The following is a 22573-nucleotide window of genomic DNA, read 5'->3' as shown; positions in this document are numbered from 1 at the left end:
TGATGAGAAACAGACCAACAGGGATTATTGCAATACTGTTAAGAAAGAGGTATTTCTACCTTTGTTTTTCCTTTAGCCATTAGCAAGGCCTGAAGAGCTCGCTGCTTGTGACATTTCAGAGAAAACGTAATTGCACATTCTGTGGCGGATCTACCAGCGTGACCTGTGAGAGGCAAAAGCAGCTCTAGAAATGTGGTTTTAGACGGGAGGGCTCTAAGACTGCTTTAGATGCTAGTTCTCAGAATTATTCTTCTCTTGTCTGTAAAACTTCAGCCTAACTAGCTGCAAGTCTTGCTTCTTCCCTATCATCCTTTTACATTCCTCTATCCTCCCTGCTTCCTCAGACTTATTCGCACTCCCTCCTTCCCTGCCTGACCGTAACCTCACTGCTAGAATCAAAGCACAGGCTTTCTTCCACCACCTTACGAGGAGGTGGATTGTCGGCTAACACTGCTCTGAAAAGCAGCCAAACTATTTGCTGCATTTTCTCACTGACTAATAGAGTTTTCAGTCGTTCGCTTACCAAATGTCACAGGATCAGAAGTCTGGAGAAATGAGAACTGGGAAGAAGCAGGCTTAAAAATACCTCTTAAAGAGAAACAGGTGCAAATTTCCTTTTGTTTGCTTTCCTGCTAGGCCCTGCTGCACCTTGCAAATCTAGGGATCACGATTTATAAGGCTTTTGGACACAAATGCCTAGAGGAAGGGAATTTATTTCCTTTTATATTCAACACATGTTAACATTTCTGGAGATGTCCCTTGAGATTCTGAGGGCTTTAAGAGAACTGTGTACTATCACACTATTCAGGACAAAAATTCTGATTGCTTTAAGAGTGATGATATTCCAGCCTCATTCCATGAATTTAAGAGGGTTTTTGTTGTTTTTGTTCTTCCTTCAAAATGTTGTAATTGGGAAGTGTCAAGACAGTAGATTACTTTCTCTGAGTAGTCCCTTTCTTCCAGTCAGTGGTACTATATGCTATGTTTCTGTGACAGATAATGTAGTGAATACCTTTGCATTGACCTTTACAAATGATTTTAGGTTTTCTTCCTTTCTTACCATGTTTTCTCTTTTAGGATAGCTTATTTAAGAACAGATTTCTAACAGATCGGCACCCTTTCCCCTGTTAGACAAGGGATGTGAACATCAGGGTTAAGGAAAGAAGTGAGGCAGGTCATCTTTTAGGGCTTTGATCTGCTAGGTAGAAGATAGAAGTTTTGCTAAGCAGTGGCAACATGAAGGGAAATTAAATACTTGCATACGAAGGGTGCAAGTTCTACAGTCAGAAACAAGTCACAGTTCAGGATTGTAGAAAACCATATATGGGATTAATAAAACAGGATGTGGCCAAGCATGTAAGTCCCCATCCGCTCACTGAACTGAGGGTATAACCAGATAGGTTGCTCAGTACAGGGGTACTGAGCTGACTCAACTGCCGCACAGTAGTAGGATATGCTCTGCAGTAATAGGATAATGCTGTACAGTAGCAGGATAAATGCTTTTCATGCTTCATTGCTTAAAACTGATCAGTTTTCTAGAAATTGTGGCCTGATGCTGCAAAGATTTGTGCCTGCGAGCAACTCGGGTGCCATGAGCAGGGCTGTTGTGAGCAATACATCAGTTTGCAGTCAATGAGTTTCCTCAGACTTGCAGGCTTGGGGGCTTAGGTTTTATTTGTAAGATCACGTGATTCATGGTTTTCAATGCTCATTTGTAACATTTCTATTCCAGCTGAGTGCGGGTACTGCTAACTTATTCCTTACCTCTGTCTCTCAGTTCTTCAGAAGCTATAGCCACATTTCTTCACAGCCGCGTTTCCGTAATGCATTCTTAACGCTGCCGAGGGAACTCTGGCCCTGAGTAATTGCAATTTCCATGTTGCTGTCAGTTTCCTGTCCCTGGCACTGCGAGGTTCACTTCTGCTTTCAATGTTTTGACACCTTTACTGTGCTTTCTCAAGCTTGAGGCTTCCCTGTTTGTCCCATTTTGTTCCATGGTGCATTTTAATTCCAGGGTGTGGAACTGCTAATGCACGACTGCAGTCAACACTGAAACACTGAGAAATCTGTAGAACTTGGAAAGAGCCTGGAAAACAGAATTGATTCCTATGCTGTACAGGTCTGAAAAGATGCAGAGTAGGGCAAAAACAATGATGAAAGTCTGAAAAGCTTCTCTACAGGTAGAACTTTTCAATTTGGAAAAAACACAGTGTATATGATGCAGGTCTGTAACATGCATAGATAGTATAGAGAAAGGGTTGTTCTATGTTACAGGAGTTGTTCTGTGCTCAGGAACAAGAAAGCTTAATGAATTGATAAAAGCAGTACTTTAAATGTATTAAATACTTTTTTCTCCTTAGCATGTTATTTCAACTATGACTCTCACTTTCTGAGGAGGTCAAAATTATAAATTGATTCGAAAAGGTATTAGGCAAATTCATGAATAATAGGCGTACGAAACACAACGGCCCAGAAGTAACCTCCAGCTCAAGGAGTCTCTAAACTACTGATTGCTGCCATCTGTCAAGGAAAGGGTCGTGCTATATGTACTTTATTCTTCCACAATCATCAGCTTCTGCCCACTGTTAGACAAAGGGGGCTGAGGTGGAGCAATGAAAATATGCCAGGTCTTATGTTCTTGAATCAGTTCTGCCATTAATCTAGTTTAAGACTGAGGATTGATATTTAGGTATTTCTTAAATGGCAGTCGAGAAATGGGAATGTAACTGCAAATATATTAATATCAAGAAGTAGCAAGAATTTTTTAGAATGCTACAATGAGGCATAACTGGGAGCAATAGGATGGAGTGAAAATTAACTAAGGCTGAATTCTGGACAAAAAGCCTGAACAACGTATTGAGATTCGGAACAGTTTCTTAGAGAACTGCTAGAAAAACAAATCGCCTGGAAATGTATAGAGAACTGTCAAGTTCCTTGAGAGGTAATCCTGAACTGACATGAGGATGGGATAAGTTAAATGTCACAACCGATGAATTTACTTCAGAGGACTGCTGGCTCTGTCATGACGTGCATATCTGGTCTGCAGTTAAATGGTGTATGTGGTGTATGTTGTAGCAGCATAGCATATTTCAAAAAGTGGGGGTCAAAGTGCACTCTGAATTACACCTAATGATACTGAATTGATAACAGATTTCTTTATACCAAACAAATCTGTCCTCATTAACAGTAGTGTAAATTTGGAGTAAGTTCACTAGGCACAGGGATTTTTCCTTGATTTACTGAGAACAGATCTGGGCCAGATAGTTCAAATTTGAAAGAAATCTCCAGGAAAAGTTAGTTTCTCTTTTAGAACTTTTGGGATACTAAATAAAGGTTAGTGACCTTAAATGCCTATCCAATTTGTTAAAAAGTTGTGAAAAGCCTTTAATGAATACCAGCATTTCCATAAAGTGAAATGCTATTTAGGAGAAACATCATGTCTTACAACCTTGTATATCTTGGGCAGTGCTCTTATGTCCATTTTACACTGGGAAGCAGAAGCACAGAGAGACTGAAGGGCAAACAGATCCAGGCAGAAGGGTCTGACAGAAGAGCTACAGGAAGAGAGAGGTCCCTCAAACTTGTGAGTGTGCTTTTTTGTAGGAAAGGCAGCTAGGCTCATCCTCACTGTCTTACGTTATAAATACAGATGTTTATAAAGTTACATTCAAGATCTTTCCTGAAATTCTGTGAATGCAGTTTGAGAAATTAAGAAGTAACTTACTTACCCACATTTTGTTCACTAATGAAAGTGAATCTCTGCAGTTTAACTGTAGTGTCTACAGTTTAACCCTGGTGTATTCTGGAGTGGAATTTTTTTTCTTTCATTATGCAGTCTGTTTTCAACAAGGTAGATATTTATGGGTATCTAAATGATTCTATATGCACTGATTTAGAGGCTAAATTGGAGCCTATTTGAAATATTACCTCATGAATTTCTTATCTATTTACTCAATTCATCTTTCTAGTGATTTTTTTTAAAATGTGTGAGAGAGGTAATGTATAATTTCTGTTGTCTTCTAATAATATTTGGGTCATCTCCACAGGGTACATTTGAAGTTCTTTCCGTTAATATTATGTCAAATATAAGAAGATTTTATTTTTATGAAAATGAACTTTTTTGAGAGAAGATGGCTTGAATTTTTAATACTACTTGCAGTCCTTAAGGGCTGAAAGCCTAACCTCTTAAACCAAACTGAGTCTAGATGTTCTAAAGAAAATATGAACCCTAAAACTAATAAGTATTACATAAATGTAGTAGCACAATTGCTTGGTTAATGGTTCATACCTTCTAGCCAACAGTGTGTGTTGTGATTAGTAGCATACCCTTGCACAAACTAGAGATTGCAGTGATTTAAGGCTGAAGTTTAAGAATCATGAGCGTTGATACAGGAAATATTCCAGAACACTATGATGCATAATGGATGTAAATTAATATAACTATGAAAGATTTCAAATATAAAAAGGGATAATTCCAAAAAGAAATGTATCCACTGAACAGCTCCTGCCAGCAGTTATGGTATTTACAAACATTTTGAAAGGCTCACTTAATTTTTACTTCATCCAACTTCATTATAACTTACTGAAGTCATTGACAGCTTTGCCTAAGTTTGCCTTGTACAGCTAAGAGAAGGTTAATATGAATTTAGTTTACTGGGGAAGAACACTTCCCAAATGCTAGTTAAGATTGAGGTTCATCTTAAGTAGCTATAAGCCTGTATGCGCATATGTGCCTTTTGTTTTTCCTTATTCCCTACATGCCAGCAGGAGATATGCCTGCTTTATGCTGGCTGCTATTCAGACCAGGGAACTGAAACAGCAGCTAGAAATTCTATGCAGGATGGAGAAATGTCATAACCTTTCTTGCTTTCTTCTAGCCATGCATCCTGTGCTATTCAGTTGTGAAAGAGTGACAAGCAAAGTCACACAGGAAGGTCTGCACTACCAGAAAAAGTGTAAATTGAATTTTCCATAGCCAGTTACACTGGAAAAAGAGCTGTAACCTTTTAGTGAAGTGACATGAATGACTGTACCAGGCTGAATGAGCTACAAGTAAACCAAATGCCCAAGTGTTCCTGCTTATGCAGTCAGTAACAGTTCTAATTTCTTACCAACTGGCAGCAAACAAAAGAATATTAGCTGCTTCTTGATGAAGTCAGATTGATGGGCTCGTCATGAGAGATTAGAAAATACCCTGAAACAGACAATCAAGAGGCCTGGTTCCACATCATTCTGGCTTGGCTGCCTCATTCTGAGTCTCCACCTTCAGGCTAGTGCTGAGTTGGAAGGGGGATTGGGAGCATTTCTCATGTCCTTAAAATTTTTACTCTTTATAATAATTAAATCTTTATAATCATTAAATATTATTCAGAACTTTGTTTTCCCACATTATAGTACTCTGTGACGCCTCTCTACATTTTGAGCAGAAATGAAGTCCAGAACTTGAGAGACATTTGTGAGTGAGGGAGTCTAAATAGGAAGGTTTGGAAATTTTCTGTACTTCTGCATTCTTGAGTCTAGTGTCTTTATTACAAAATTAGTGGGCTCAAACACTGTAGTCAACCATTATCAGTATTTAGTGATATCTCTACATTTTTAGCTAATTTTGTTTCAGAAAAATGATATGCATAGGAAAGTTTCTTTTACAGAAGGTGATGTATTAAAGTGACTGTATTCTGAATTAATCTCTAGCTGTGTAATCACATACTAAAAAGTTCCAGTTTTTGATGTATTCAAGGTTAAAACAGTTTTGAGGTGTGAGTGCTATGCTGTCAGGTGTTTTTTTTTCCAAATATCTATTCCTTTTCCAACTAATGAGTTTTAAACATGTCAGGAGCCAACAGCAATAATAAAACCTCTCTGAGCATAAGGGACTGGTAATGATGATTTTGCTAAACATATCACATTATAGGATTCATGACACTGTATCTATCCAATAGTATATAATGTTCATCTGAGCAACCCATCTGACATAATGAAATATAGTTATCCTTTTTATTTGTTCATTTAAAACAATAATTCTATTTTTAAATTACAGTGCAATTTAATAAAGTCACGAAACATAATTGCTTCCTTTCAGTGTGTACATGTTAGAGAATATTATCACCTTCTAAACTTCAGTGCATTCTTCTGTCTTTTCTTTAAACTTAAAGTTAGCACCATGTGAATGAAGATCTAGTTATTCATTCTGAGTCGTCTTCCTAATTTAATGACTGTGTTCTGGACATAACCAGTAGTCTTTAAACTTGCAATATTAATTTTAACATTACTTTTGAAGAGAACTTCTTGAACTTATGCAGATCTTAATACTATCAGTTTCCTAAATCTTCACAAATTAGACACAGATAGTTGCGGCTTGCTTGACTGTGAGATAACAGTGCTCTCTAAAAGATAGTGCTGAGCCACACCATAAATGGAGGACATGGAAGAAGTGGTGAGAAAAGTTTCAAGCATTTCCTGATTCAGAGTATATGTGTAGAGGGCAGATTGCTTAGCTTCTGGGCTGGCATGTCTCAAGCTGACAGCACTTTTAAAAGTGGAGTTTAAACTGGGTGTGAGTTCCTTCCACTGTTTGCCTTGTACAGATGGAAATCATCAGCTGAAGTCCATGCAGGTTTACCAAGATCCCCCCAGACAAAAGGCAGGGCTTGCCTTGGATTCTCAACTCTCTTTTATTCTGCACAACAAAACAAGATAAGCAACAGGCTCGCTTTGTCTATCAGCTAGTCAGTGATTGTTCTCAAGGTATTTTACTTAAAGTGGAGGGATAAAAAACACATTAATCTATAGTGATTCCTGTTTCTGAGTCTTTACAACAAGAGAAATTGAACTTGCTGCTAAGGAACGGAACTTAAAACTTTCAGAGTCAATAAACATGCAGATTTAAGCCATGAAACTCAGCTAATCAAGAACCAAAATCCAACAGGGGAAATATTTGAAAGAACAAGTATTTTGATTTGTTTCCAAGATAACCTTGAGAATATGATCTTAGAGATTTTTCCCACTGATTGAATTGGAGCCAGATCCTTCTCATCACAGCTACATGTCTTGGTAGTAGCACTAAACCCTTGAACTCTCCAGATTTCCTGAATGATTCTGTTCTCTTAAAAAAATTAACCTCTGCCTAATCTGTACGAACGAGTGAAACCCTCTTCTGTGAAGTGGAGAAGAATCAAAACTGTGATGCTTCTGCAGTGGTTCAAACAATGTCCATCCAGCATACCTTTTAAGACCCTCATCTCTGTAGTGAATAAGTCGTTCACAAAGATCAATTTATTCATCTTCATAATACTCCAGGTGTTTTATCATCCCTACTTTACTGAGGCCCTGGGAGAATAATAAAGATCACACAAAAATGATTTACGTGGTGAGCCACATTTTTAGACATCCATGATAATGATTTGACAAAAAGTTATCCATCCTTTCTCCCTGGTTTCTCTCAATTTCTGATTTTTTGAAAGGAAAAAAAAGAAAGCTTGTGATATATCTAAAAATGTCCGGTATCAAACCCTTAATGTAATCCTTTTAGGGAGATGGAGAGAGTTAGGGAACTGCAGGAACTGTTTTTTTTGAATGACATTCCTTTAAATTCCCTAGGTAAAACTATCCTGTCTGATTTTCAAGGAATTACATCAAAATAGAGTATTAAAGAATAAACCAACAGATAGGGAAAAATGGCAGGTGCAAGTCTTGAAAGACAAGAATACTCTCTGTGGAGGAATATCCTATATTTCCATAAGGCTAGTGGTTTATTTTTGCCAGGTTTTAGGATGGGGAGGGAATCCTAAGGAACTGGGTGCAGTGGGTCCTCAGCAGCCAGATGTAGAGCAGAAGAAGTATGCTCTGAGCAAGACAAGTGACATCCTATCCAAGAAGAAGCTGGCCTCCCTTAGGCATTAATTCAAATTTGTGCTTAGGCACAGAACTAGGAGTCTGTGTCTTATGTTCTATTAACATATTTTTGTAAATACTGAGAGAAAGGAGGTCTGATTAATGCAACTTTCTGAAGACGCTGTTTCTGTGCCTTTTGAATATATGACATACCAACTCCTGAAGGGAAGCTCTTAAACATGTGAACTGTAATTTGATTTATTGTTAATCTGATTAGAAACCAGGATACTGCAAAGGAGAAACATAGTCCACTTATTCGATTTAGCCCACTTATTCAACATAGCCCACTTATTTCAACTTTCAGTCAAGTGTGGCAATCCAGACATGAATTCTGGAGACGCCAAAGTAAAGCTGTCAACCTGAAGCTTTCTATCCCTGGCAGAAAGGTAATTTTCTGAAATAAATATTGGCGTAATATGTATCATCAAATTCTAGAGTTTAAAGCTGGAAAAACTCATCTAGCTGAAGGGATGCCAAACTGTTGCGCCTTTACTGCATCCAACCTTTATGCAGTTCAGACTTGGCTTCCCTGCTGAGACACCCTCAGATGTTGGCACAGGGAGGCTCTGCAGTGCAGGCGCTCTGCGGCTTCGTGCATACACAGCCTTGCATTGCAGCAAGGAAGTGGGCCCAGGAGCTCTCCCTGGCCTCAGTAAAATAAACTATCTGTGTGTTAGTGCAGTTGGCCTTATGAAGACTTTGATATGCAGCTTGGGAAGGCTGGAAGGCTGGCTACCACTGATGCAGTTTATTCCCCCTTATCCACACCACTTTTTCATTATGTTTTCACCTAAGAACTTCTATACTGAATCAAAACCCTTTGAATGCTTGGTTTAAGTAACGTGAAATCCAGTCATATAGGCAGTTAAGTGTTGTGTGCCACTCGCAAAAAGACGAGAGACCAAGTTGCTAGCAGTGTTTGAGGCCTCTGCAATGGCAGGGAGCTGATTAGGAGAGATATGCCCAGACAATCATAGCAGGAAATTCATGACCCGTGCTGTGTAGAAAGATGAAAAGATCCAAAGTTACCCTCCTCCACTTGATGTTATTTTTTTAAATGTACAAGGACTTTTTGCCACAGCTTTGTGCTGTGGACTCATGCTGAGGCAATTACTTATGATGACCTCTAAGTCCCTTTCTGAACAACTTATTTGCAAGATAGGAACGTGCACAACCTGCTCTCTATGTTCTCAGTTATCTTATGTTACATTTGACTATACAACATGTTCTTTTATTGCTTGTGATCATTTACCAAGTGATTCGAGTCTCCCTGTAACAGTAATCTGACTATTAGGTACACTCTTTGATGTCTGTATCAGCTACTGTGCTAGTAAAATTTCTATATTGTTGGCTCAGTTGCTGATAAAAATAGGGATCAAGAACCAGTTCCTAGAGGCCTCATGGCAAAGGCTGACTTTTTTCTCAGCAGGAACTGCGTTTTGAGATCCATGATGGGACCAGGTTTTAATTCACTGTGCTACCTTTTACATTCAACTTCCTGAGATCTAAAATCAACTACTGAGTGGTACTGAGTATAGGAGAAATCCGAATATAGGACAATAAAGCTTGACCACATCAATTAGACCTGAAATCCTGTCATAAAAAGGAAACAGTTGATTTGAAAAGACTTACTTTCCATGAAATCAGGCTGACTGATGTTGAACATTTGCATAGTCTCTAAATTTAATTGACCATCTGAAATTGCTTCCATATTTTTTCCAGAAATTGATATCTACGTCCTCTACAATTCCCTGAGCCACTGCTTTTATTCTGTTTTTTAATCCTGGCACCACGCTGGCACTTCTCCAGTCCTTTGAAATTCCTATAGTCCTCAAATGTTTGTTAATTATAAACAGTAATGGATATGCTCAGAGAGAAAGTTCTTCAGCGGTTTCCTTTAAGACACTTGGATTTAGCTTATTCTGCCTTGCTCAGTTTACTTGGAAGAGCTTTCATTTTACAGCAGTTGCCTTCCATTTTTCTTTATAAAAGGAAGTGAATGTTCTGTGTCCTTCACAGCCATGCAAGGGATGGATGTCCCTTGCTTTGTTAATAAGAAAATGTAACAATCTTAATTTGTTGCTTTTATAATTCTTGTTATTTAGTTCCCTCCTTACATGTGGTTTAAACATAGGTTGTATTTTATTATTGCTTCTGTATATATTTTTAAACCATCAGGGCTAGCATGTTCTGCTATGTTTGGGCATAGGTGCCTGTGCAGCTTCTTCAGTTGGATGTTCTTGGGAGGTATGTTGCACCGGGAGACCAAATAGTGCCTCATACTTTCCCTGTAAGAAATCTGATCCATCCTTGCAGAGATTGAATGTTTTCGGTCAAGCATAACTTGTTATTCATTCCTATTGATTATGCAACCAGGTCACTATAAATTTCCTGTTTTAACATGTCTCCCCTGGCTTACTAGTCAGTTAACCCGACAGTGCTTTAAGATTGCCCTTTTTAAAAGTCTCTTAGTTGTTGGTTAATCCCATATTCTATTTGCCAAATGTAAATGTAACCAGGTGTAAACTACTAATACTTGGGAAACTGCTAATTTTTAGGTTGATATCTATTAGAAAGCTGCTAAGTTTCCCATGTTGAGTGACAGACAAAGCAAAAATTCTTATTTTTATAATCTCTGGGGAAAGCTTGGACATGACTGTTGAAAGATCTGGAAACTTCCTTAGGGTCTCACCAAGGTCACCAAGATTTATACTTTTCTTTTTTTGGTGGGGGGAGGGAGGAATAAGTTTTGATTAGCTTGGCTCTGTTGTTGTTTGAGATAGTGGATCTTAAATTCACTTAAAGCTTCATTCAATATTGCAAGGCCAGTGCATTAATCAAATAGCAAGCTTGGAAAACACACAATAAAAATTTTAACTGTAATCTCTTGGTGCCAGTGGGTCGGAGGCGCCCACCGTTAAGTGCTGCTGTATTTGGCATCACTGCTACAGAGTCAACCTCCAGGTACCACAAAAGCATATTAACTTAAAAACATCCAGCTGCACTGTTTCTCAGCTATAATGCTGCAACCCTAAAGGTAGTAATGATGGATTTATCATGCAGCTAATTGTGCTTCTTCGAAGCGGTGTTTGTCGTCACGGTAGAACGCTATTGCCTTTTTGCCTTCCTCAAACCCCTAGCTTCACCCTCTCCGCAGTCGCTGAGGGTATAGGGAAAATACAGGACCATCCCTACGTGGATGTGCCCTTGTGTTTTGTATTTTCTCTTGATTAAAATGGCTTGAGGCCTAACGCTTATTTATCGCCCTTCCTCTACTTTCTCATTTTCACTTTGTCACTTTTTTGTCAGGAGGGGGTGGCTGCCACCCTGATTTCTTCCCACAAAGAGAGAGCTCTTCTCCTCAGCGCTGCAAACATAAAGTTACAGATCCCTCTGCTGTCTCTAAGAGGCACGTACAAGAGGCGTCAATATTGTATCAAAGAAGCAGTGGGACATCTAGGTGTTAGTCACAGTTTGGGATTTCTGTGATATCGAACTCCTTGATGCTGTTGTACCTCGCAAAGCCAGAGAGAGGTTTGCCGTGAGTCGCGGCGGGCAGAGGAGCAGCTGTGCGGAGCGAGGCGCTGATGCGCTCTGCCGCTACGTCCTCCGCTGAGGAAAACGTGCTCGGGTGGGAGGCTGCACCCTCGGCCGGGCACCCTTTACTGCCAGGATGGGGAGCGGGCCAAGCTTGCAAAGGGCCGTTTTGCAGACGGTTTGGTTGCTTCTCCACAAAGAAGCAGATTTCACTCTATGACTGTCCAGCAGCGCCACCTGAGCGACCCAGGGCTGTAGTCTGCTGTCCATGAAAAATTAAAGACTGGCTCTTAAAGGCTGGAGAACAGAGGAAGGGGAGAAAATGTACATGTTGAATAGCTGACTGAGTATCTGGAAGTGCAGCTCTGAGAGCAGGCAGCTCTTTGGGGTTGTTTGGCGTCTGGGAGTTCACATGTCCAGGTGAAGAGTGGGGCCAGCTGATAACAGCAAAGTAAAGTGTAGCTGCGGGGATTTCTGCGTCAGGTCGTAGGCGTCACACAGCCTCGCTGCGTCGAGCTCCTCCGTTTCCCAGCAGCTGGGAATTAGCTGTCGCCTGAACCCATCAGGTCACTGAGGAGCCACTCTCTGCAGGTATTATTCTCCATCTCCATACAGCAATATATTGTTTTATAATTAATGTTTAATGGGAGTGTCTTTGAGATCTCCAGGAAGTGATCAATATTAGATCTGCTTAAAGCGGGGTTGTTTGGGTTCATCCCTACAATAATTATGGTTTGCAAAAGCTTGTGGGCAGCAGCCACAGAGGACCCTGGGATTTGGCCCGTGGAAGAACAAAAGCCCATCTGAAGGGGGAAAGGGTATCTGTGATCCATAAAAGTTGGGAAATGCACTGTCTGGGGGTAAATACAGAGTGTACAAAATCATACCTAAGGCTATTTATCTTTATATTTAAACTTTTTTAAAGGAACAACAAAATTCCTCATTTAGACATGCCTTCATTGCCACTTTCTGAAGCACAAATACAGTACAAAACTCAAACAATACTCACCAACAAATTCTCAGACTCCATAGTGATCACAAGAGCTGATATCACAGGTAACAGTATCACTGAAAAGCAAAAGTCAACAAATATGAAATAAAAAACTCTAACCTTGAAGCATAAGCAATCAACAGAGAACAGCACTGTGTTTATTTTCCAGGAAAATAGCTTATTTATCTAAAATTGCCTTTTTTTTGATTGACTGCAGCCATTTGTGATGTGCCAAGTTTGGCAAATGGCTCCACCCCACAATAAATATTCTTTTCTAAAAGGAAATAGTTCATTTTGACACTTTCTAAACTTGATATTTTGATTTTTTGTTTTGAACTAACACTCTGAAACTAAATATATATACACTTAATGTTTATAAATGGCTTTCTAAAAGTTTCTGAAGTTGAAATATTTCACTTAAGATGATAGAAAACAGATTAAAATATGTATTTTTATGAGTACAACTAATGTAGTTTTAGCTGTGGTTTTTCTAACATCTTGCAAACTCAGACATTCATATAACAAGCACTAGACAACGAGGTGCTCTGACAGGCCAACCAAAGACATCACTTCACCCTAGATGCAGAAAAAATTGCTATCCTACAGCTGCTAGCAGGGATGATATTGGTGCTTGTGGGAGTGAATACAGAATATCTGAGATTTTTACAGAACTTCTAAGTGAAAAGTACCTCCGTGTTCTGAGTGATTTAGAGGATGTCAATATAACGCTCAAAATATATTTAAAAGCTTCAGCCCTACTCTCTCCATTTGTGGTGTTTGTCCGCAGATTTGTCTGCATGTGGGAGCATGTGGTGTCACTGAGGGTATTGTTGCTTATTGATACTTGTAGACTCTGGGTACTAGTCTTTTTTCACACTGGCTCCAGTTCTCAGTGAGGAGGGGGAAAGCACTCCTCTGTTCTTCAGGTCACCCTAAATTATGTCTCCAAGTGATGCCCTTAATGTAATAATGCCCCTATTAATTTCCAACTTCTTTTCTAAGGGAAATAAAATGACAGAAACCCAGCTCCAGTCTGAACCAACAGCTTTCCTACAGCAGAGGTTGTTCATGGTTGATTTCAGCTCTTGTACTACCAGAATAGCTCAGAGAAGTTAGAGTTCAATAAAGAAGTTTTGCCTTTTGTGTCCAAGAGAAACTAGTATATAAAAAAAATATCCCTTCTTTGTATTACAGGATAGATTTAAATTCAAAAAGACGTGCTTCAAACTGATCTCCAGGAAGCCAGATAACAAATTAACCTAATGACAGGGAGTCTCAGACTGAAAATTGTATATATATTTTTAATTTAACCCACTCTGAAGACCTGAAGATATGACTTCATTTCTTATCACTGTACTATCTCTTGGTGTATTGTTTTTGCAGCCTAAGTTTTACTGTTGCACTTTAACAACTTGGAATTTATGGACCTGCTCTCATTTTCCCACTGCGTCAAGGCATTTTTGTAGTGTGTGTGATTAGCTACCTTTGCCCCCATGTGCTGACCTGGAGCACCTGTTTTTGTATTTCAAATGAATGAATAAATAAAAATATACAAGTATTGTTGCTGACAGCAGCAGAGCTTTGCAGTATGTAGTTTCTGAAGTCCTCCAGTTTTGAAGCTATTTTTGTGCACAAAGGGCACAGAGAATCTCAGGCTGCAGCTGAAGTTTCATCTGTATTACAAGAAAGTCTACCCGACCTGGGTCAGTATACAACACATGAAAAGTGTCAGAAAATGACAGAAACTACTGAGAATGCCATGGGCATTTCATGGAGAACTAGCAAAGCAAAAGAAAAATAACTGTACCTGGTCCTAGTAAATACTTTGGCATTATATTTAATAAAAGCTGGTAAAAATTCTGACCATATGTGATAAATGTATCAGAAATTATATATTTCTACTTGAAAAAAACCCAGTGTGGCCCTCAATTCATTAACAAGTTTATGAATTTTCCTGATTCTAGTCACACCTGTAGATACAGCACATAACACCTTGATGCAGTAATACATGCTTTTAAGTTCTTTCAGTGCAATTTGGTAGAGTCCTGAAAAAAAAAAAAAAAAGAGAGCAGTGATGATGTTGCTAAGGGTCACGGTGCTCCGAAGCCCCTTTCCCCTAAAGGAGGAAGCTTTATTTCCACCACAGAGCTGCTGGAGGCAGCAAGCTCAGGTGCAAGTATGCTGTAACCACTGGGTTGCAGGGTTGTGCTCCCTCTTCCTTACCTTGTGGATCTTGCTTTCCATCCTGCATAGACACATTTTTGGAAAGAAGTGGTCTGCTGCCCTTAAGAGGTGGAAACTGTGGATTTGAACATGCCCCTCAGCTCCAGACAGAAGTGAGGAGGTCTGATTTCTTCTTTCCTCTTCTCTAACTTGACGTTAAACCAGAGGGGAATTCAGCAACACCATCCATTTTATAGGCTTTGTTTCAAAAAAGCAAGTATTTGGGAGGGCCCTGAGTCTGGGGATGATTCCTAGATGTAACTCAAGGATGTCCACAGCCCTGACCCCTCTGCAGGCCTCCTCAATGCTCCCTGCTGGGGCACGGCAGGCTCAGACCATGCAGCTGTTTGCTCCAGGCATTTCCTTGGCTGAGCAGCTGTGCTCTGGGTGCCTGGTCAATTTTCAGTTCAAAATGCGGGCAGAGTGAGTTTAGGCTAGGAGCTTGGGAAATCAAATTTCCCTTTCTTATTTTCTTAGGAGTTTGGATACCCAAAGGGCTGATTTCTTACGGTTCTGTCTCCTCTTGGGTAGGTATTGCACTGTTATCCCTCACCCTTGCTTACCTGCCCTCCCAAGAGAAGCTCATCACTAGCCTGGCTTAGGGGAGCGCGAGCAAAATTTTTAGACTACTTTTGGATTTAGTACTCCTAAAGTCCTCCTAAATCCTGTTTTATATTCCTATGTCCTTATTTGACTTCAGCCCTAAATCACAAGGGTATATATTTTAGCCTTAAAGGTTAAAAGGTCTGATTCTTTCCCCTGACAATGAACAATGTCTGTAGGTGATATGCAAGTCATATTTAAGTGCCTCATATTTAAGAGAGTAATCTTTCATTTGCCTTTGGCTTTCATGATCGTTTGAGTATTTATATGTTAATTTTTCCTCAGTTACACAGGATATTAGAAATATTTCTTCCTAAAGATGAAATGAGGAAGCAATTGAGGAGTATGTGGAATACAGAGCAAATTCAGAAGGAACATTTATTTTGAAGTAATAATCTTTCTTAACCCTGGTGATCATATAAAATCTGAGTGCAGAGGCTTTTAAAATTTAATTTGCTGGTAGGTCAGCAATTGTGAAGACTTGATCTCCACGTTTGTAATGCAAGTTTTGCCACTGGAGAAAAGGCTTGTGACTTAGGTTTTGTCTTTTGCTGTTTGTTAAGTGGGGAGGGTGGTGTTTGCAACATGATGTAATATGATGGAAATAAAAATTCTTGCCTAGAGACAATTAGTCAGAGTAACTGACTGGGAAGCAGTTGAGAGCAGTTGTAATGAGAGAGCTGCCAAAAGATACAGTAGACTTTTATATCCGTATGTATTAGGTTGACATTATGGGAAGAATGCAGCTTTTGAATATCATCAATAGGATATTAGCTCCATAACCTGCAATTCAGTTTTATCTTTTGTTTTCCACATCATTTTTCGTGGTATAGGAGCTCTTCCCTAGCAGTTGCATCCAGTGTTCCCTAATGGCAGCAAAAAGCAAAGGAGAAAAAAGAACGTGTGAAGAGTTTGACCAGCAGAGCAAAGCAGCACTCAGTATGTTACTGCCATTGGTTTTAGATTTGTGATTGCATACTTGGCTATGCTGCCAGTATTGTGCAACATGCAAATTTGACTATGTTAATAATTACTTATCTACCTTGTTCTTTAGCACTTTTATGGTAGAGATAGGACTTCCAGGTGGAACAAACGGCATTTATTTTCCTCTCCCAGATATCTCTGTATCCATTTCAGTTCCAGTCATCTCACCAAGGAGATGCCAGAAGGCAAGTGCAGCACCTGCTCTCCTGTCTGTTGCCTCGGGATGGGGAGGCTGAATTAGTAATGTGGTGACCTGTGCTGACTGCAGCAGGCTGGTGGAGCTGGCTGCCTGCTGCCTTCGCTGGCTTGCTGTGCCCGCTGTCTCTAGGGGATCCCTGTGTGCAAAGGCAGAGGTGAGCGAGACAGTCTGACTTGCACAGCTGCCTGCTTCCTCCAGAAATAAAAGTCCTGGGGCAGTGCTAGCCCCTTTGGGTTTTTTGTTTTTGTCTTTGTTAACTTTTCTCTGGTTATTTCCTGAGCTTTGTTTTTGGGGTGAGAAGAGCAAATATGATTTATTTTAAATTAAGGCCTATCTGCCTAACAATGTCAATGAAAAAGAGGAGCCAGTCTCAAGTGAGGAGGATTAGAGATTTTTATAGCCAGTATCTGTAATCACTGAGGTTGTCCTTTTCATCTCTTCTTTACTCTGTTTAATTTTGGGGTATTTGGTTTCCTATTTATTTTAGTGTTACTTTTCCTTCTAAAGCACATAGATCCTATATAAACCTCTCTGAAGATCAATAATTGCATTACCAAAAAATACAACTACATTTGTAAGAAACTAACAACATGGAAAATTAGAGATGCCTCCTTGGAATGTTAAAAAGTCTTGATGGAAACAAATGGAGACAGATGTGTTCAGGGAATTAACAGCTGCATCTGCCTATATGTTGTTCCCATAATTAAAAAAGTAACCATTTAATAAAGGCAGAACATAACAGTATCTGTTGGATCAATGAATAAATGCTAGGCAGTGATACAAGATAGAATGACAGCATTTGCACCAACGACCTCTGTAACAGAACTGACACAAGGAAATAAATGTGATTTTTCTATAAGTCCTCTTGCTTATCATACCCATACGAAATGCTCTCTTGTGATCATAGAGGGAGTCTCTACAGAATGAACTTATTGTTTTCTTTCCTTGTCTGGTGAGCAGTTTTGCTTTTATTTGAACATTTGAAAAGCTAGTTAGAATTTCTGTGGTGTTTTTACAGAAGAAAAAAGTCTACCAAAGATAGAGGATTTGAAGAAAAATAAGTAATAGGATTGGGAGGGGAAAAAAAAGAAGAAGAAGTTAGGACTACAAAGAGTGATGCTGGCTTATTTGAGTAGCTGACTGTATTAACTAAGTAAAATAACCAGCAACAAAAACCCTCTTTCATCTACCCTACAGTGATAGCTGCAATTATTACATGAATAACTGTAAAATGAATAAAATGCATATGATAATTTTTAAAATTTTCAATTTTTCAATAATATACTTTAATGCGTTATTGACTCTGATGATATAATCTAGTTTTGATTAGGCAGGATATTAAGCCTCTGTTTTCAAATGTAACTGTTCTTTGAAAATTTTCCTTCTGAACTACCATAGTACCACCTGAATTCAGCTGATATCGCAAACGATAAGGGCAGCTTAGAAGAAGCATTGGACATTTCTTTAAGCTGTCAAGGGTGTTGCAGTTTTGTTTCCTTGTGTATCAGGAACAGTACTGAAAAACGGTGTAGATAGATAGTGTTATGTGTGTAAGTGCTTTCCTCTCTAGCCTGAGAAATAGTCATGACTAGCTTCTTGGATTCCAAATAATCCAGGAGTAAAACATCAAAGAAATGATATACTTATTACATTAACACAGTCAGTTCACACTTCAGTTCCTGATCAACCTTCTTAGTTGTTCTATTTGCTGTAACTGAATTCAAATTGTAATGTTTTTATTGTTATCATAGGCATTTCCCTACACGAATCTCGCTCTTCCTCTAAATGAGTCAGACACTTTCAAGTCACTCAGCATCTAATAATGAACACACTTCTGTTTGTTCTGTCTCTTTGTTCTTCTCCTCTGAAGTTTTATGAAGATGGATTTTACTGTAGCGATTTTTATTGTGTTTTATAATGCTGCTATTGTAAGATTGTAAGCACATTCAGTAGCTTAGTGGGGAGACTTTACGAATATTTTTTCTACCACTTCCTACAAGATAGTTTAACTTAGGGCTTATCCTCACTGCTTTTTGTATCCTTCTAAGAATATAGAGGGTAGGTTTCGTCTTTTCCTGTTGTTCGTTCTCCATGTCACATCAGAAAGGAAATGTACTGAGGCAAATCTACCTGTCTTGACCAGGAGAGGGGATCTGTGGCTGTCCAAACAATTTACAGTGTTAACATTTACACCAGGAAGTGCCAGAAGACCATCTGTTTCACAGACAGAAAACTGAAAGATAGCCATGCTCCAGGAGAACTACAGTTTTCTTGTAAGATGAGAGAGATCGTAAGAACAGAAAATACAGGACGGGGGCAGATGGTACCAGCAAAGAAGTGGCTATGAAAATAAAGGTAAATGGTTGTTATGATGTACCATCGGCTATTTGAAACTGAATGCTGTTGTTCTCCCAAGCCATACGTGAATTTTAAGCAAAGGATTGAACAAAGACTTGTTTGGCCCCTTCCCCTTCCCACAGTTAAAAGTGCCATGGGAAAGAGCACAAAAATCTTGCTGAAGAACTTGCTTGTTTAACTGTCTCACTGCACTTTCCTGGCTAGGAGAACGCTCTGGCTAGGGCGGCTGGGGAAAGTGGCTGTGCTCCTGTGTCTGTCCCTAGTGGCAATTAAAGGTAACTCGTCGTAAATTCGTGCATGGCGCATAGAAGACTGTGTGGCAGAGAAAGATGCGATTTCTCTCAGCTATATCAGTCATAATTTGGCCCCTTATCTTAAAAAATTATTATTAGTCCTTATTATTAGCTTTGTATTTGAGTAGTAGTATGTTTGAATGGCTTCATAGTAATTACTTTGGTTGATAACAACAGCATAGCCAAAAATGAAACAAGTGCTGAAATCTTTATGCACATTAAAGTCTTATATTTCTAAAAATCCTGTTGTGTTCACTCTAAGTTGTTTATTTAGAGTTTCTTAATAGCCAGCATTTCTTCAAGCAAGCATATAGCTCCTGCAGTGCTTTGTTACAGAACCTAAAATGTAACACCTATCTGGAGCAGAGAAACAATAGCAAAAGTTCTTTAGTAAAGTATGACTATTATGAGACCTTATTATTTGTAGTCACCAATCTTTTTGCATAAGAATTAGATAGGGAACAGGTACCAAAGGGCTAGAAAATCTGTCCATATTATATCCTTGCTTTAGGAATTTTACTCAAGGCCTGCTATGAGAGAAGAACATAGGCTTTTAATTAGACCACTGGGGTCTGTTTTCTGTTTGGAAGGCACCTTCCTGCTGCTCTGTGAGGTCAGTTCTGTGCGTTTTGGAGTGTTGAGCTTTATTCTGCACCTAGGCATGACTTCTCTCACATTTACATTTGTTTAGCTACCTTTCTGCTATCTGCTTGGTGATTTTGCACTATTTCCCGTGGAGCTACTTTTGAAGACACAAATATTATGACTTGAGATCTCAGAACCCATTTCCATAAATAATAAGAGAAGCTGGTGAAAGGAACAGATTTTTTTCAAACACAGAGTCAAGAGAGGAAAAAGAAAACTAAATCAAAACACATATCCACAGACTACAGGAAGCCCACGCCTGCAGTGTGTGTCCAAAGATCAGCATGGTATTCAGGTCAGGCATTGCAGAGGCAATGAGGGGCTTGCACTCTCCCAGTGGTGTTTAACCACCACTGAGTGATTCTAAGATATTAGGGTAAAATGATTACATAAATGCATACAGATCGTCTTTCAGCCTAAGCAGATTTCTTTGCTTCCCCGTGTCTCCTTAATCTCTGCTTGTTTGCCCCGACAGTTCCCATGTCTATAAAAATGAATCATTTCAGTAGCTAGCAAGGTTATCATATATTCGCTGCACCAAAATACTGTTTCTGTATTTCTTACTTTCTCTGTTTCCTCTGGCCCAATGAGTTAGTCTGTCCCTCCGAGTGCTTGCACTGTTAAGCTCTTCTGTTTTGTTGCTTCCTTGAGATGCATGCCTACACCGCATACACTCTCCTTGCGTACACTATTGAACTACTAGAGCAGGTCTATAACCATGGTACTTTTGATTGGCCTGAGTTATGTACCACTGGAAGCAAGCTGGGAACAGTGTCTCTTCATCTGGCACAGCTGCTGCCAGGATAGAAGTGCCTGCGCAAGCTCAGTGACAGTCACAGCCTTAGCTGGTCCGTACTTTTTTTGTGTACAACTCTATTCAGGAAAGTATATGGCATTGGAATATATTTCATTCAGCCTAATTGAAATGAAATTGAATCTTACTAAATTCAGTGCATAAATGTGTGTTTATACTCATGTGCTTTCTTGAATAAAGTGCTTTCATAATTTGGAATCACATCTGGCTTTCTGCAGACTTTCAGCTTCCCATTTACTCCTGTTGGCTTGGTGATGTTTTCTACTTCACCTTCTGACTTCATTCTTTATTCCAGCACATTCCCTACCACCTCTGCAGCACATTCAGATCTGCCCGACTTCTCCCTTCTCAGCTTTGTGTTTCCACTGATGCTGTCACTGATACCTGGAGAATTGTAACGTGGCTACCAGTGGCCCTTTTGTAAGCTTTGTGGATGTAGTCCTTTAAATCTTACTTCTTTACAAAAGCTGACCTGCACGCTTGTCTGCTCAGAACTGATAGCTCTCTGTTGTCTTTTATGCCAAAATAATATGTCCACTCTTCCTTTTCTGTGTTACAATACAAGATGTTCAAGAGTAATGAAGTTTTTATAGCTGTGATGGACAAATGATATAGGCATGAGAGAGTTTATGCGAAAGAGAGATATATGCATGATGTGAGCTTTGACTGAGGTTTGATAAATGGATATAAATAGGGAGAAAAAAGAAAATAAAAAGAAGGATTTGAACACACATAGTGTTCTTCAGGATTATAATTAGTGAAGAAATTTGCTAGTTCTGTTTCAGGCTTGAAAAAGGGATCATGAGCACCAAAGCTTGTCATTTTTTCTTATTAAGCAGTTGAATAAATGCTATTGTCCCTCCCTACAAACCTTGCCTTCAAGGATGTTCTGTTCAGAGAAAATACTTTTTCTATATTCCTTAAGAAACCTATAGATTTTCTAGACTCAGCCTATTTCACTATTCTTTTTACCAACAGGTGTTTCGTTTCACATCGGGATAAGTTGCCTAGAAATGCTTTGTGCCTTCCAAAATATTTCTCTGACAGTCTCAGAGCTACAGATGATAGCTGTATCATCTGTGAGAATGGCCAAACACTTTGCACACGATTGTTATTCATTGAAAAACAATCCTTTACAAAACCTGAAAATATTTTGCAATTGTTAACATTTTTACTGAAAGTTTCTTCAACCAGTTTTCACTGAGTAGAATACATGTTTTCTTACTACTCTCTGTAAAAAAATTACTTCCTGAGAATTCAAGCAAAAATGGTAAAGATACCAGATGCAATGTTGCCAAAATATTGCAAAACTGCCATATTTTTATGTTTCATTTTGGAGAAATAAAATTGTTTTCTTACTAGTCAAAGAAGTCACGTCTGTAACTAAACGAGAAAGAAAAATATCATTTACTTCAAAGTTTTCTGATTGTGTTCATTTTCATTATAAAGGAAGCTGAACATGTTTTCTAGTACATTATTTGCAGTCACAGTTTCCACTAACATTTTATTGTTGAAAAGCTATTTTCAATATGCTGAGACAAGGCTAAAAAAGATCTGATGATTATTTTTGTTAGCGGTTCCAAAGGCTTAGAAAATAAAATAATATTTCATGAGTTTCTGAGTGACTATACCAAGCAGGAAGAGATGTTCCCTGAATAAACACGTGTTTGTTGCCCACACCTGCAGAAACTGGCTCTGTGGCTTGATATAGCAGAGGACTGAGTTTTCCACTTTTCAGACAAAGTTCAGTTTCCCCAGTGAAAGTTCAGTTCTGCAGTGCTAAGCTTTCCACGTTCCCTATCTGTAATGGCATGAAGCGCCCTGTAATGCAACAGGACACATTGTTTCAAGATTATTAGGTGCGCAAGCTGCTTGCCAAAGCTCGTTCTGAACTCAAAACGGCTGCTGAATCAGCTTTGAGGATTATTCTGCTTCTTCTGTAAATTTTATGCGATGCAGTGTTTTTTTCTCTCTTCCTTCTTCTGTATTCTGACTGCACTGTTCCCACATGGCTTCTTAAATCTGAGGATTAATCA

The 22573-nt window shown here is 39.1% G+C and overlaps 1 long non-coding RNA gene across 3 annotated transcripts in view; it reads left to right on the top strand.

Moving 5' to 3' along the window:
• The first annotated feature begins 16359 nt into the window (after window positions 1-16359).
• The window catches only part of LOC138067235 (uncharacterized), a 53799-nt gene continuing 47585 nt past the window's right edge, over window positions 16360-22573 (top strand). For 2 of the 3 annotated variants that reach the window (XR_011141100.1, XR_011141099.1), the window contains exons 1-2: window positions 16360-16581; window positions 18624-18782. This is a non-coding gene — a long non-coding RNA (uncharacterized lncRNA). Of the gene's footprint in view, window positions 16582-18570; window positions 18783-22573 lie in introns of all 3 variants that reach the window. The other variant, XR_011141101.1, reaches the window with a different exon arrangement.

The sequence above is a fragment of the Struthio camelus genome, chromosome 4 (genome assembly GCF_040807025.1).
Source record: "Struthio camelus isolate bStrCam1 chromosome 4, bStrCam1.hap1, whole genome shotgun sequence".
NCBI classification, from domain to species: Eukaryota; Metazoa; Chordata; class Aves; order Struthioniformes; family Struthionidae; genus Struthio; species Struthio camelus.
Note: the sequence above shows the minus strand (reverse complement) of the source record. Positions and strands in the feature narration are given on the sequence as shown.